This window comes from Parasteatoda tepidariorum, chromosome 6 (assembly GCF_043381705.1).
Source record: "Parasteatoda tepidariorum isolate YZ-2023 chromosome 6, CAS_Ptep_4.0, whole genome shotgun sequence".
In the NCBI taxonomy this organism is placed as follows: Eukaryota; Metazoa; Arthropoda; class Arachnida; order Araneae; family Theridiidae; genus Parasteatoda; species Parasteatoda tepidariorum.
This window is the reverse complement of record NC_092209.1, coordinates 80767793-80781531: the sequence shown is the minus strand read 5'-3', so window position 1 is coordinate 80781531 and position 13739 is coordinate 80767793. Positions and strand designations below refer to the sequence as shown.

Sequence of the window (13739 nt, the reverse complement as noted above, 5' to 3'; positions counted from 1 at the left end):
TTTAATAAGGTGGTTTAATCTTATTAACTGCTTTACAATTATTATTTTTGTACCAATAACAATATTATACTGTTATAAATTACAGTTAAAGAGATCTATTAAATGGTTTAGAACTTAACAATGCAAGCAAAAATAGTATTTAATATATCCGAAAATAAAATATTAAACTACTGTGAATTGTAACGAATCAAATTTGTTTAAACAATATAATGTTACATAATAATATAAATGTTATTTTAAAAAATGATTACTTGGAAAAATTACTTCTGTTTACCAATAGATCTAAATATCTATAAAACTAATAGACATTTGGACGTGGGAAGTGGAGGCACAAGCATAGATGTTAAGTTAAGTACATAGATGTTAAGCGAATAATTTTAACTTTAGTAGGAAAAATGTTTTCTGCCAAGGAACAACAATTATTGCGAAGCAATCATCGGGGTTGGTGAGCGGTAGCGACCAGGGGGCTTAGCCCCCTAGTTATGAATAAATATTATAACAGAATTGATAAAGAATTTTCATTCATTCAAGAATTTCACATTTTTCATTTCATATAAGGTAGAAAACTAAAATGCAGCAATGGATATATTTAGTGTAAGATATTATAATTTTATTTAACTTGGACCTCTCTTTAAATTAATATAATAAGAATTAATTACTGTATCTTTAGTTTAATTATATGTTGTAAGCTAAAACGGTGATGCGCTACTTTTAAGAAAATTATTTCTAAAACTAAAAACTTTTATTCTAATTAGGTAAGGGGTAATAACAATTATTAAAAAGAATGAAAAATGTTTGAGAACCATTAAAGCAAACTATATAATGAAGCATAAAAAGAAATTTATATTAAGGGAAAATAAAAATGCGAATTCTTCTAGCCACTGTATCCAAGGTTAGGATTTAGAGAAATATTTATCCTAAACCGTCCTTTAAATTATTTACTGTAACTTCAGTTTAATGAACAGTTATAAACAACTAAAACCAACTTCTACAAGATTTTTTTTTTTTTTTTTTTAAATTTCACTTGTTAAAAAAAAAGTTTACAAAAATAGGTATTATTAAAATGAAAAAGTTTTAAAATCAAATTATAAAAACAAATGAAAAGATAAATCATAAAAACAAACTATACCAAATAAAAAGTAAAATCCAAATTCTTCCAGCCACCGTATCCAAGAGTTATATAAAGTAAACAAAAACGATGCTTTCGCCACAGTGACAGTGAAAAGAATAAAAACTATTTTAGAAACTAGAGAAAGAAGACGATCTTCTCTGACCAATCACGAAAGAGCGCTTGCGGCAGGAAGTTTCAGCGTGCGAAGATAATTGGCCAAAATCAGGCGCGAACCATATCTCCCCTCAAAACTTTCTATCCTACCATTTACTCCCCCCTTTTACGAAAATTTTACGCGACTAAAAGGATCACAAAAAATAAATTCATTTCATTTATTATACAATATTTCTAAGCAAATAAGTATTACATTATTGTTAATTTTTATGGTATATATGATGATTAGAGCCCGGATTTTGATGACCTAAAAAATATCAACTAATGCCCTTAAAAAGTGCAAAAAATGNCTATATTTTACTGGATAACAACTTCCATCTTATAATATTACTAAATATCAGAATTACATTGGATTATTAAATGATTTTTGATATTTAGAAATGTAAACGAGCGTCTCTTGCCCGAAAGTAAATTTTTATAAATAAGCTTCTTTCAACGTCTACTGATGTTATTGGTGCGAACTTGAAAAAGACGGTCTCACTTACTGATAATTCTTCTTTAATTTGAAAAGATGGTGCTTCACCTGTTAATATCCTAGAGATTTTCTTCATTGTTTGGAAGCCAGTGTTCTTCTCCAAAACTTTGTTCAATTTAGCTGCTACACTTTTGTGTTACCTTTCCCTTTGCTTTTTGCAACACTTGACTCACTACGTCAATATAATTTATTGCATCGCAAAGTTCCAATTCTTCAAAATACGCCCCAAAATTTAAAAAACAATGCCCTATAAATCTAAACAAATGCTCTAAAGGACAAAAAAATGTCTAAAAATGCAAATGTCATCAAAATCCGGGCCTTAATGATGATTTTCAAACATATATTCCTATTTTTTTAAGCTTAAAAAACTGCTTTAACTATCTTAAAGCAAACTTAATGCTGCTGCGGTAAGTTTCAATAGTCAGTACCAAATGTTTGATTTTCGGTTCGATACTATTATCGGAAAACGCAAATTATTTCGACTGTCGGAAAACGCAAATTAATTCGAATGTCGGAAAACGCAAATTAATTCGACAGTCGGAAAACGCAAATTAATTCGACTGTCGGAAAAAGCAAATTAATTTGACTGTCGGAAAACATAAATTATTTCAACTGGGAAAACACAAATTATTTCAACTGGGAAAACACTAAAGAATATCTTACTCTAAAGTTTTGTAAAATGCATAAGCTTTGTTTTGCGCTAAGTTGAATCTTTTGTTTAAAGAATAAAAATTAGAATTTATAAAAATTAAAAATACGAGGAATACTTTCTTAATGAAGCATAAGAGAAGGGTTATGATTTGCTTATTTTTGCTGATAAGGGGAAGGAAAAAACCAAAATTGTAAAACACATACCTATGTAATTATGGAAATGTAAAACTTTAATTTTCAATTCTTCATTTAATTGATATTTCGAAGAAAACTTATTTCAATAAACTTAAATGTACGGAGAAAAAGAAATTATATAAGTTATTTATTAAATAAGTTTGCTGTTAACTTAATTGAGAACTGAATAAGTGAATAAATAATTACAATTCTTTGACGGAAATTTTTACCAATTTCAAAAATAAGGAATCTTTTAAAAAAAGAGAATAATAGAAAAAATAAGAGACTATTATGTATGGAGACATACTCTACTCAACAATGATGGGAGAGACACTTTAAGTTTTTGACATTTTCTTAAATTTCTCAAAATATTAGAGGATTATTTTGTATTTTAGCGCGATTTTCATACTTAGCAAATAAGATTTAAAGCTTTTAGAGGTTTGAGGGACCGACAATAAATTATGAAAGAAAGCAAGTATTTTTGAACACCCTATGCAGGAAATCAAGCAATAAACTTTTAACTTTATCGATTACTTTAGTAGTATTTCGTAAACGTATCTTAAAATATTTATGGAGATATAACATTTAAAAAAAATTCTTCTTGCGTTTTTTAACTTTAACTTTGAAATATACAATAAAATTTAACAAAATTTTTGGAGCAATTTAACAAAAATTTTATTTTAAAACTGTCGTTGAACAGCCGAACCAAATTTAGTAGTTCACGACCAATATTCAACTCCGTAGCCATGTAATTTTGAACCCAATCCAGAAGACAAGGAAACTCCTGGATCAGTACCCCCCCGAGGTACTGATTTGTTATGAGAACATGAAGGACTTTGTGACCCAGTCAGATTTAACGTGCACGAGTCACCATTTAAGTACACGGGGATTCTTCTGCCGGCTAAATTCGAAAGTCTTCCAACCAGGCAATTTAAAATTATTGTTTCAAAATTGTTTTATTGTTTAAAATTATTGTTATAGACCTAATTTAAAATTATTGTTTTAAAATTTGAAAAAATTAGTTAAAAACTGCGGAAGATATGAATATTTAAAATAGTTCTTTTATACTGAGCATGCACGGAAAAATTTAAAAAAAAATTAATTTCGAAAACAATTTTTTACCTAATTTTGATGGGAATTGTATTTCAAAACTAATAAAAGAAGTCTGATTTGAATATCTTAAAAATTAAAAAATTTTCACGCAATTTTCCAAGTAGTTTTTGCATTTTTTAATAGAAAGCGTTAATTGATAAAGGATTTTCCACACATTTTTTTTTGTATCATAAGACAAAATTTAATAACAAATAATATCTTATAATAATTGTCCGTACACCATGAAATGTGAAGTAGTATAAGGAAAGAAAACACGTGAAGGAAATCATATTTTAAGGGTTGAAGATCTAGAGCCCCTATAGGATAGTATAGGAGCCTTAGGAAGATCCACCAACAATGGCCGCGTCATTTTTAATTAATCTCGTTTAACAGTACAAAATATAATTTGTGAAAAACCCCTTATCGTTTTTAGCTTTCTTTAAAAATGTACAAAAACTACATACAAAATTGCTTGAAACATTTCAAATTTGTGACATATTCAAATCAAACTTTTTTCATTAGTTGCCCAATACGATTCACTACAAAATTATAAAGAGAAAAGAAGGGGGGGGGAATTTCACGCATGCGCAGTATAAAAAAGCTACTTTTAAATACTCATATCTTACGCAGTTTTTAATGAATTTATTTCGAATTTTAAAACAATAATTTTGTAAATAATTTCAAATTGCTCCCAAAATACGGTTAAAATTTATTAAATATTTTTAAAGTTATAACAAAAAAATATTATTTTTAATAATGTTTATTTCCCCATAACCAAAGTAATCTACACATGTTACAAGTTTAATGATTGATTTTCAAATTTTTTGCTTGATTTTCAAGTTTATTGTTTGACGAATTGTCATTTCGCTTTATAAGCAAATCGATATCGCAGTCATTTCGCTTCATAAGCAAATTATTTTTTTTTTTAAAAATTCACTATTTACAGCAATTATGTATCTGGGCTTTTTAAAAATACTTCTTTTTAAATAAAATATTGCCAATTATCAAAAACTACAAACAAGCAGGTTTTAACACCAAAAAACATGCCTCCAAGGTGGTCCAATCGCCACAACATATCTCGCAAAAAAAAAAAATAAATAAATAACAAACATAACACCATCCACAAATATGATGCAAAAAAGACCACCTACTGATTTGACAAACCAATTTCACAGCAGCACTTAAAGAGATGAATGCGTAAACGATAACACTTTTACGACTCCAATTACGAGGCAATCTTTGTTGAGACATGAAAGGCACAAAAGCACAATCTGATAGCTGTTAGCACCGACACAAAGGAAAGAATGGTTGGGGAAGATGTGCTGAAAGCGATATCGGCACAGATGTGACGAATGCCCAGGAGACACTACTGGCCCCCAAAAAATGCTTTTCTCACGCTTCTCAAGATGACCAAGTGGTTTTTGGGAGGGAAGACAAATGGGGGATGAAGGTAGAGTGAAAAATGGGGATTTAACAAGCTATGCACAATTTTCCAAAATAGTTATTTTATGATCAAACCTTGAAATTGGGTTTAGGGAAGAAAGAAAAAAAAAATGAAAGATTAATGCGCAAAAATCCAGGAAATTTAAAGAATCACTTAGAAACTTTTACAATAAAGGGAGAGAAAAAAGAAAAGACTAGCCTTAAAATCTAAGCAAAACTTTTATTTTACACTAAATGTCTCAACATGGAAAATAATTAATCTTTTAATAGAAAATTATTAGACTTTTGATCCAAAAAACTTCCAGGCTTTTAATTAACACTAAACATACCAACACTTAATATATATCTATTTCTATTGTAGCCGGTCAAATGACCGAACTTTGTTTCTTGATTGAATGTATGAAATATGGATGTTAGGAAGGAAATAAACTAAAAACACGTCATTATAATTAAACAAAATTGTATATTGCCAATTTTTATGAATTATAAACACAAAGAATAAGAATTTTTAATTCATTGCTCAATGCATTTTCTACATATACAGGGTGTTTCCATTGTACATTTTCCGCAAACATATTTCTCCGAATTATTATTATTTCTATAATTTTTATAACTAGAAGAATATATAAGAATTATAATTATTCTTATAATTAATATTATAGAACTATTTAAAGGTCATTTGACAGGTTATGGCATGTTTAGTGTTAAGGTGTTCTTTTTTTTCTGCCTACCATCGATTTCAAGCTGAACGGGTTTAAAACTACAATTCAGATAATCGACGCAAAAAATTATCATTATTATTTTAGAAAAGAAAAGATTGAGGTACGAATTTTTATTTAAAGTTAAAATTTATTTATTTATAATAACATAATTTCTGAAAAATATTTTAATACCTTCTGATATTTTATTAAAAGCCTACCTTCAACTTAGTTTAGCAAAGGTTTACTCTTTTAACAATTTTATTTTAAAATAGAACAAACAATAAAAGAAAGGTAAATTGACTATTGTGAACAATGATTTAGCAATATGACATTCAATAAAGCCTCAAAACTTTTAAATAAAAATTCAAAAGTTAAAATTTGAAAGTTTCTTTCTGTTTTAAGTAATTTTAAAATAGCAATTGCACACAACTTTATAAATTTCAATACAAAAACAAATTTAGAACAGGTAAGATTTTTTTAAGCAACATTTGCTGTGGTTGTTATAGCTGGTTTAGGCTGGTTTAGCTGGTTCATATTAGCTGGTTTAGGTTTCATTTTGCAATTTTTATTTGTTAACGTAAAATTTAAATGTTTAATGGTTACGTATACGACAACAATGAAAAAATTTATGAAAAATATTTAAAACCAAAAATCAATGGCAAAGATATCGAAATAAATAACTCCATAACTGCAAACTTTAAGAAATCATGTATATCACTAGTTCTTTTTTTCTTTTTTTTTAATAAATAAATAAATTGTTATAATTTCTAGTTAGGGCACAGAAAAAACTTTATAACTTCTTATTAAGAAAAACAAATATTTATTACTTTTAAAGTAAGCAGAAAAATAATATAGGTTTAAGATTCCTTTTTTTTCCTTTTTTTTTTTGGTAAAATATATTGTTTAAAAAAAATTATTACTTTTTTGCATTAGTGTAACAACTATAAAGAAGTTAAAATTATCCACACAAAAAAAATCTATTTGATGTTTAAATTTTTATAGGGTAAAACGAAGTAAAATTCTTACTTTATTTTTGTTTTTAAGCGTAAAAAAAATTTAAAACAGCAGAAATATATAAGTAGTATTTTTTTTTTCTCTTCTTAAATATTTATTGAATTGAATAAATAAAAAATCATTTATACCATCAACAAAAAGGAATTAAGTTTTTCTAATTTACAAGGTACAAAGTTTATACAAATTTAAATCATAAAATTTTCTTAAGCTATGTTTAAACGAATACCACTAACAATTCTTCTTAATTTCTGACTCATAGCTCAAACAAGGAAAAATATCGGTTTTAGGTTCAATTGGGTATGAAAAAAGTTTAAAATATTATATATTCAAACTTATTGTTTTTCCTCTATTTTTTAATATTCAAGACTTTTATTTAACTTGAGTCATTGTTAAAATTTAATATCACTAAGAATAAGTAGAACAATTATAAAACACACTCTTTAGAATAAAAATTGGGGCCTTCCGGAGGTTCTGAAAAAAAAAATTTGCATTTATAAAAATCTACCAAAACCTTATGTAAAGATAATGTCTTTTTAGGGGTCCCTAAAAACACATTTTAATTCAATGTCTTTTAAAAGAGTTTTTAAAAGACTTTTTAAAGAGTTAAGATAATTCTACGAAAAAAATACTTTTAAGAATAATTTTTAACATTTAAAAATAGTTGAATATATTTAAATTATAAACCATATTTTATAAATAAAGCATTATTTTTGCACATATTCGCTAAATTGAACAAAAATCACAAACGAGGACAAATTTTTTTAAACAAATATAAATTATTGAATTCCATTCATTTGTCTTCTAAAAAATATAAATAAATAAATAATCTATTTTTAAAATTGCATGTAGAACATTATACTAATTGGAGCTACTTTAAGATAGAACAGGGACCTTTTACAAGAAAACCATTAACAAATAAATGATAACATTAACAAATGATAGCCTAACAAATGATAATGGGAAAGAGAATATTTTTTATCAATCTAAATTGTTTGTTTCCGAACTTATTCAGAATTTCAAAAATAGTCTGAAAATTCTAAGACAGTCAAGATTAGAATTATAAGGTATTTGATTTTCAAAAAAAAGGGAAAAAAACCTTTTTCCGTGAAGAGAATAAAAGAATAGATAATTTTAAGTAGTATTATTGTGCAAATCGGTTTTTGTCGATTTAAACAATACTAATAAAAATAAATTTTAAAATGGCTAATTTCGGCGTACATTCGTATCAGCTCGGAAAATACTGAATAAAATTTTAAAAATATTTTATTCGTTTTCACCCTTTCGCTATTTTTAAGTGTTCTATGTTTTTTTTTTTTTTTTTTTTTTTTTTTTTTTTTTTTAATTTCCCATTAAGGTGCATGTTTAAAGAGCATTTTCTTTATTTATTTTTTTTCAAGATTTTCAAAAGCTATTTTTTTAGCAAAGAAATTTCTTTTCAAAATTCAATTTTAGAAATATGTTTAACAAATTTTCAAAACTGTCAATTCGAGAAAAGTAAAAGATTTTAACTAAAAGAAGTTGCAGATTATTGCAGAAAAAATTGTATGCCTTACAATTCAAAATTTTTTAGACCATTATTAAATAAAATAATAAATATTTATTACGAGCTATTTTTTTAAGGAATTATCTTTGGATAAAAGAATTTTATAATTGTGTGCAGAAATTTTTCAATTCGCTTAAAAAGTTCTCGAGATATATAAAATACGTAAGAAGTAAAATTAACATTAAAGGGTCCAAACTTTGGAGTGTTGCTTTGACCAAACTATTGGGACCATATTTCCCAGATTGCGGCAACCCCCTACATATTGGGGGTCAGAAATCCGAAACTGTCGGAAAAAAAGGTATGTTTAATCAGAGAAAGAACGTTTTTGTGTCTGATTTCGTAACTTAAAATATCGTCTGCATTTATTAATAAGTATATTTGAGGTCATCCCCCCCCCCGAACCATTCAGAATGAGTCCTAAAACGTGAAGATTTAAGAACGATTTTTTCTCTTTTTTTCTGGAGCACTGTAAATATTACTGTGTTATTTTAAGAAGGGATGATATAAAACAATCTCTTTCCTTAACTAATCGAGCATAAGTGTTTAAAATATAATTCATTTTCCAATTAAAGTACTTTTTAATCGTCGAAAGGTCATTTTAATAGATTATGACTTCTTGATAAATATATGCACCCAATCATTTAAATGCATTTTTAAATTTAAACGAGAATAAACTACAATTTTTAGAACGAATACAGTTCTATAATAACGTATACGCTTTAAATTTTAGCAGTATCAAAGCTTAACCCCGTAACGCCCCCGTCAGGGGGCATCCGGGCATACTGTAGACTCTAAGTGCGCGTACGGGACCTCTCAGCAAAAGAAAAAGAGGATCCATGGCAACACCAGAAGGCCTCAAAGAATTTAGTGAAATCTTAAAGTTAACAATAGTAGTTACTCTTGGTAACTGATGCATGTTAAATCTGTCGAGTCGCAAAGTCCTCCATGTTCCCATAACAAATCAATACCTCTGGGGGTACTGATACAGGAGTTTCCTTGTCTTCTGGATCGGTTCGAAATTACAAGGCTACGGAGTTGAACATTAGTAGTCGTAAACTCAAAAATTGGGTCGGCTGTACAACGACGGATATAAAATAAAAAATAAAATAGTAGTTACTCCGAAAATAGAATTTAGGAGTTTGAGTGTTCAAACATAATAGGCGAGGCATCAATTTAAAAAACATTGAAAAATGGTACAAATTAATTTAAAAATTTTAGCAGTATAATAAAATTTAGCATCATAAGAAGCGATCATAAATGAAGCATGTAAAAATACGTTTTAAGAAATAAAACTAAACGCGATAAAATTTGCAGATTGTTTAAAATGGTAAACTCTAAGTATACTTTAAAATTTAATAAATGATAGCATATTAAGAGTTTTTATGAAAGAAAAAATTAAATAGTTTAACAAAAATATCCCAAAGATTGACACCAAGGCACAAAATTTTGTTATATTAATTTATAGAGAGAGAGAGAGAAACATATTCTTTTATTTACTCCAAAGACTAATTTATAAATAAACCACCACAGAATATTTTCTTAAAACAGGAATCTAAAATAAAAATGCTAACATATTTTATTTCTTTCTGAAACTTTTGAATGCAAAAATATAAATAAAAATAAAGAAAACTGAAATGTGAGACAAGGAGATCTTGTCAGCAGCGGACATTCTTTCCTTCCAAGAAAAAGAACCCCCAGCTAGAATCCCACAAGAAAAATCATAAAACGATAATTGCTTCACGTAAACTTACAAATAGGCGTCAGGTCAAAAGTTAAAGACACCCCCCAGGATCAACACGGTTGTACGTCGATTATCACTTTTTATGTCAGCCAACTACTCAACAAGTGTTTGTAGTTTGTACTACTGATAGAATAAAAATTATTACAGTGGAACCTCGATTTTAACGTACTTTGATTTAACGAATTCTCCGATTTACCGAGTATTTTCTCTGTCCCGACAAAAAAGGTGCAAAATAACAATATAAAGCGTGCAGTATTTTAGATTCCCCATTAGTTTTTTCTCACAAAATTATGCTAATACAATTTTTCAATCAACAATTTTTGAAATATATTCAAATAGCTAAGAGTTATTAGCGTTTAGATTTTTGATACAGTCGAACCTCGATTAAACGTACTTTGATTTAAAGAATTCTCCGATTAACGAGTATTTTCTCTGTCCCGACAAAAAAGGTGCTAAAACGCTCTCATTTAACGAATTTTTAGCTTCGATTTAACGAGCTCCTCCCTCCTTATTTTTATCTAACAGTCGACTCAGAGCTGATTGATTTGATTTAGCTTTGATTATCTCTGGAGAAAAAAAAATCGCACATAAAACTAAAACTTTAATTTTTCGCAATTAAAATTTTGAATATTTCACACTTTAATCCATGTGTGTAATTAGATGTATGTATTAAGTTTTAAAAGCAAGTAGAGTTAAAGAATTAAGGTCATTTTAAAGTTGATTTTCTAACGTATAACTTATAAAATTTTTAAGCTCGTAGTAAACAATAATCACTTTTTTTCATATCTGTATATCTAAGGGTATTTTTGAATTGATATTTTTATACCATACTCTTTATAAAAATTTATATTCGATTTAACGAATTGCTTTGATTTAACGAACGGATTTCACGGTCCCAATCAATTCGTTAAATCGAGGTTCAACTGTAAATGATTTACCAAAAAAAAAAAAAAACTTTTTATATTAACAAACTGATATCAACACGATACCTGATTCTTAAAATAGCATTATTCAAAACTATGTAATTCAAGAAATATTGCATACACCATTACTTACTTTATTTCCGAAGTAAATAAATATTGTAGTTACTTCAGAAACAAAGTAATTCAATATTAATCTTTTTTTTCCTGATACAATACGGAAACTTAACAAGTGGGCTTTCTTTACGATCGATTCTAAGCTAATGCAATTAAATATTCAATTAAAAAAGATTAAATTTATAAAAAATAAAAAAAAATAAAAAACTATACACTAGAATTATATAGTATTCTACAGAAAAAAATTTTTAAAATTGTATATCACATATACAATTAATAATAGTAATTTGTATATGATGTATCAATTAGTAAGTCTCCTAGGAGATTGTTATGTATTGAGTTTACTATGTAATAAAGTGTCATTCCGATGCAATCAAGAAGATGTTTACAAATTGCAAAATATTATTTATATGAGGTAAAAAAAAATTTACCGAAAAAAACTTTAACAGTTATATTATTTTTAGCTAACCATCCGAATCGCATGGTTGAGCCCAAAATTAAAGTAATTATAAACTTATTCAAATGTAATTAAAATGTTTAAAAAAAATAAAAAAGCAAAAAGTAAATCGAGATCAGAAGATATTTAAAATAAAAAATAAAAAATATAAAAAAAAAAACAGGTTATAACATCGAAGTTTATAAAAAGGAACTTCTTACACTTCATACTTTTTGTTAACTAATTAAGCTCTAAAAGTCTTCTAAATTCCAATCACTGTATCTATCCTAAAACTATATAAAATACTAATGCGTATATTGTTAAACCGAAGAAATTTCTTTTTCACGCTGCCAACAAAGAAGTGAAATATCAAGAGAGTGAGCATGAGGTACATATGAAAAGGTATGTGCATGGTATATGTATAAGTATGAACGCATAAACATACACATTTACAAATTGCTGAAAGAAAATTTTTAGCTCGTGTGGGTAATGGAAAACTGAAATATACTGAGATATAAGTTAGGCAGGAAAAAAAGGTAAAAACGAACAATTAAATTTTAATAAACAAACTGTTATAATTTTTTTTTTTTTACTTAACCTTTTTAGTTTACGCAGGTTAATTAATAATTTAAAGCAAAATTTTATACTTAATAATAATTTATAATTAACGAAAAAGAGTAATATCGACCATTTGTGCTTTTTAAACTAATTAAAAATTTTCTTACATTTAACTTTGTTTTTTATACATTTTACGAGTTTTATGTTGTAATAGTCCAATCACTGAAATAATACAATATATGAATTATAATTGCATAATAGTATGAAGTTTATAGTTTTTGGTTTCAAATGTTATCTCTATGTGCTACAAGATTTGTGCTCAAGAAATGCTACAATTAAATCAAATTGTAATGCATACAAATTGAATGAATTGATTCAATGTGTTTAAATGAGTAATGTATGTAAATAAGTAATCCCTGTAGATAAGTATTGCAAATAGGTAATTGTAAATAAGAAAATGCAAAAAATTTAACATTCATAAATGCATATAAATCAAAGGCTTTACAAGATATATATGTTATCTAATTTTAAAAAAAAAAAAAAAAAAAAAAAAAAAAAANGTTAACTCCATCAAAAAAAAAAAAAAAAAAGAAGTTTAAACGTTCATACAAGGCAAGATTAAAATGGTTAAATTTTCAAAGAGCTAGCGAAGTGAGTTCGAATTGCGAAGCGATCCGAAAAATACTGCGAGCAATTCTGGGGGTTGGCGAGCGCATGCGAGCTGGGTGTAGAGCATTATATTTCTCACTAATGAGCATATTGCCACCAAACTGATGAAATTTCTTTTTCGCAACAAAGAACTAAAAACTGGACGCTATACCAAGGGAAAAACTTTTCATCGCAAATTCTCTTTCATCTCCATGAGTATTCTAAAAAATTAAGTATAGAAAAATGGTTGTGAATTTCAATCTTCAACTTCTTCAATTTCAGCTTCTAATGGTCGTAATTTTCAATCGTTTTATTTTTCACACGATTTTACTAATTCCGAAATTTTTAATACCATGTTCGAATACGACGATATGCGAATTTCGAATTAGAGTTCTTAACGCTCTCGATTAAAGGTGATTCCATCGTTAATCCTTTTATTTTTCTGGTCATTGTTCTGTAGTACTTATTTATCGCTTTTTTAGGCGATCTCTTCACGATTCTACAAACTTCGATATTTTTAATACGATAATGCTGCGACACCCGAAATTTGAATAATCACTTCTTGATGCGCATGACTCACGGTTATCGTTTTTGTGAGGTCATCCAAATTGGGTATAATATGAAAAAAACACAACTACTTCGATTTAGTAGGAACAACATATGACGCAATGCTAAACGAATGAAATTTAGTTGCTGTTTATTTAGTTATTGTTATTAGTAGTTGTTGTTATTTGTTTTAGTTGTTGTTGTTTATTTAGTTGTATTTAGTTTCAATAACTTTTCTTTATAATGCAATAAAATCTGGCGAGCAGCTATTTAAACGATCGAACACTTCGTTTGTTTATTTGTGGCTTGAAGTTAGGCTCGCAGAAAATGCCGTTCATGGGTTAAATTTAGTAGGAACAACACAACCTGTGACGTAGGCTATATTATACCCAATT

General features: G+C 27.3%; 1 protein-coding gene across 2 annotated transcripts in view; it reads right to left on the bottom strand.

Moving 5' to 3' along the window:
• The window catches only part of LOC107452266 (uncharacterized), a 58131-nt gene that overhangs the window by 22137 nt on the left and 22255 nt on the right, over nucleotides 1-13739 (bottom strand). Inside the window, exon 1 of one of the 2 annotated variants that reach the window (XM_043049616.2) lies at nucleotides 1130-1266. The exons of the other annotated variant lie outside the window; for it this stretch is intronic. The gene's annotated coding sequence lies outside the window, so the exon portion shown is untranslated. Of the gene's footprint in view, nucleotides 1-1129; nucleotides 1267-13739 lie in introns of those variants that run through there. 2 annotated transcript variants of the gene reach the window in all.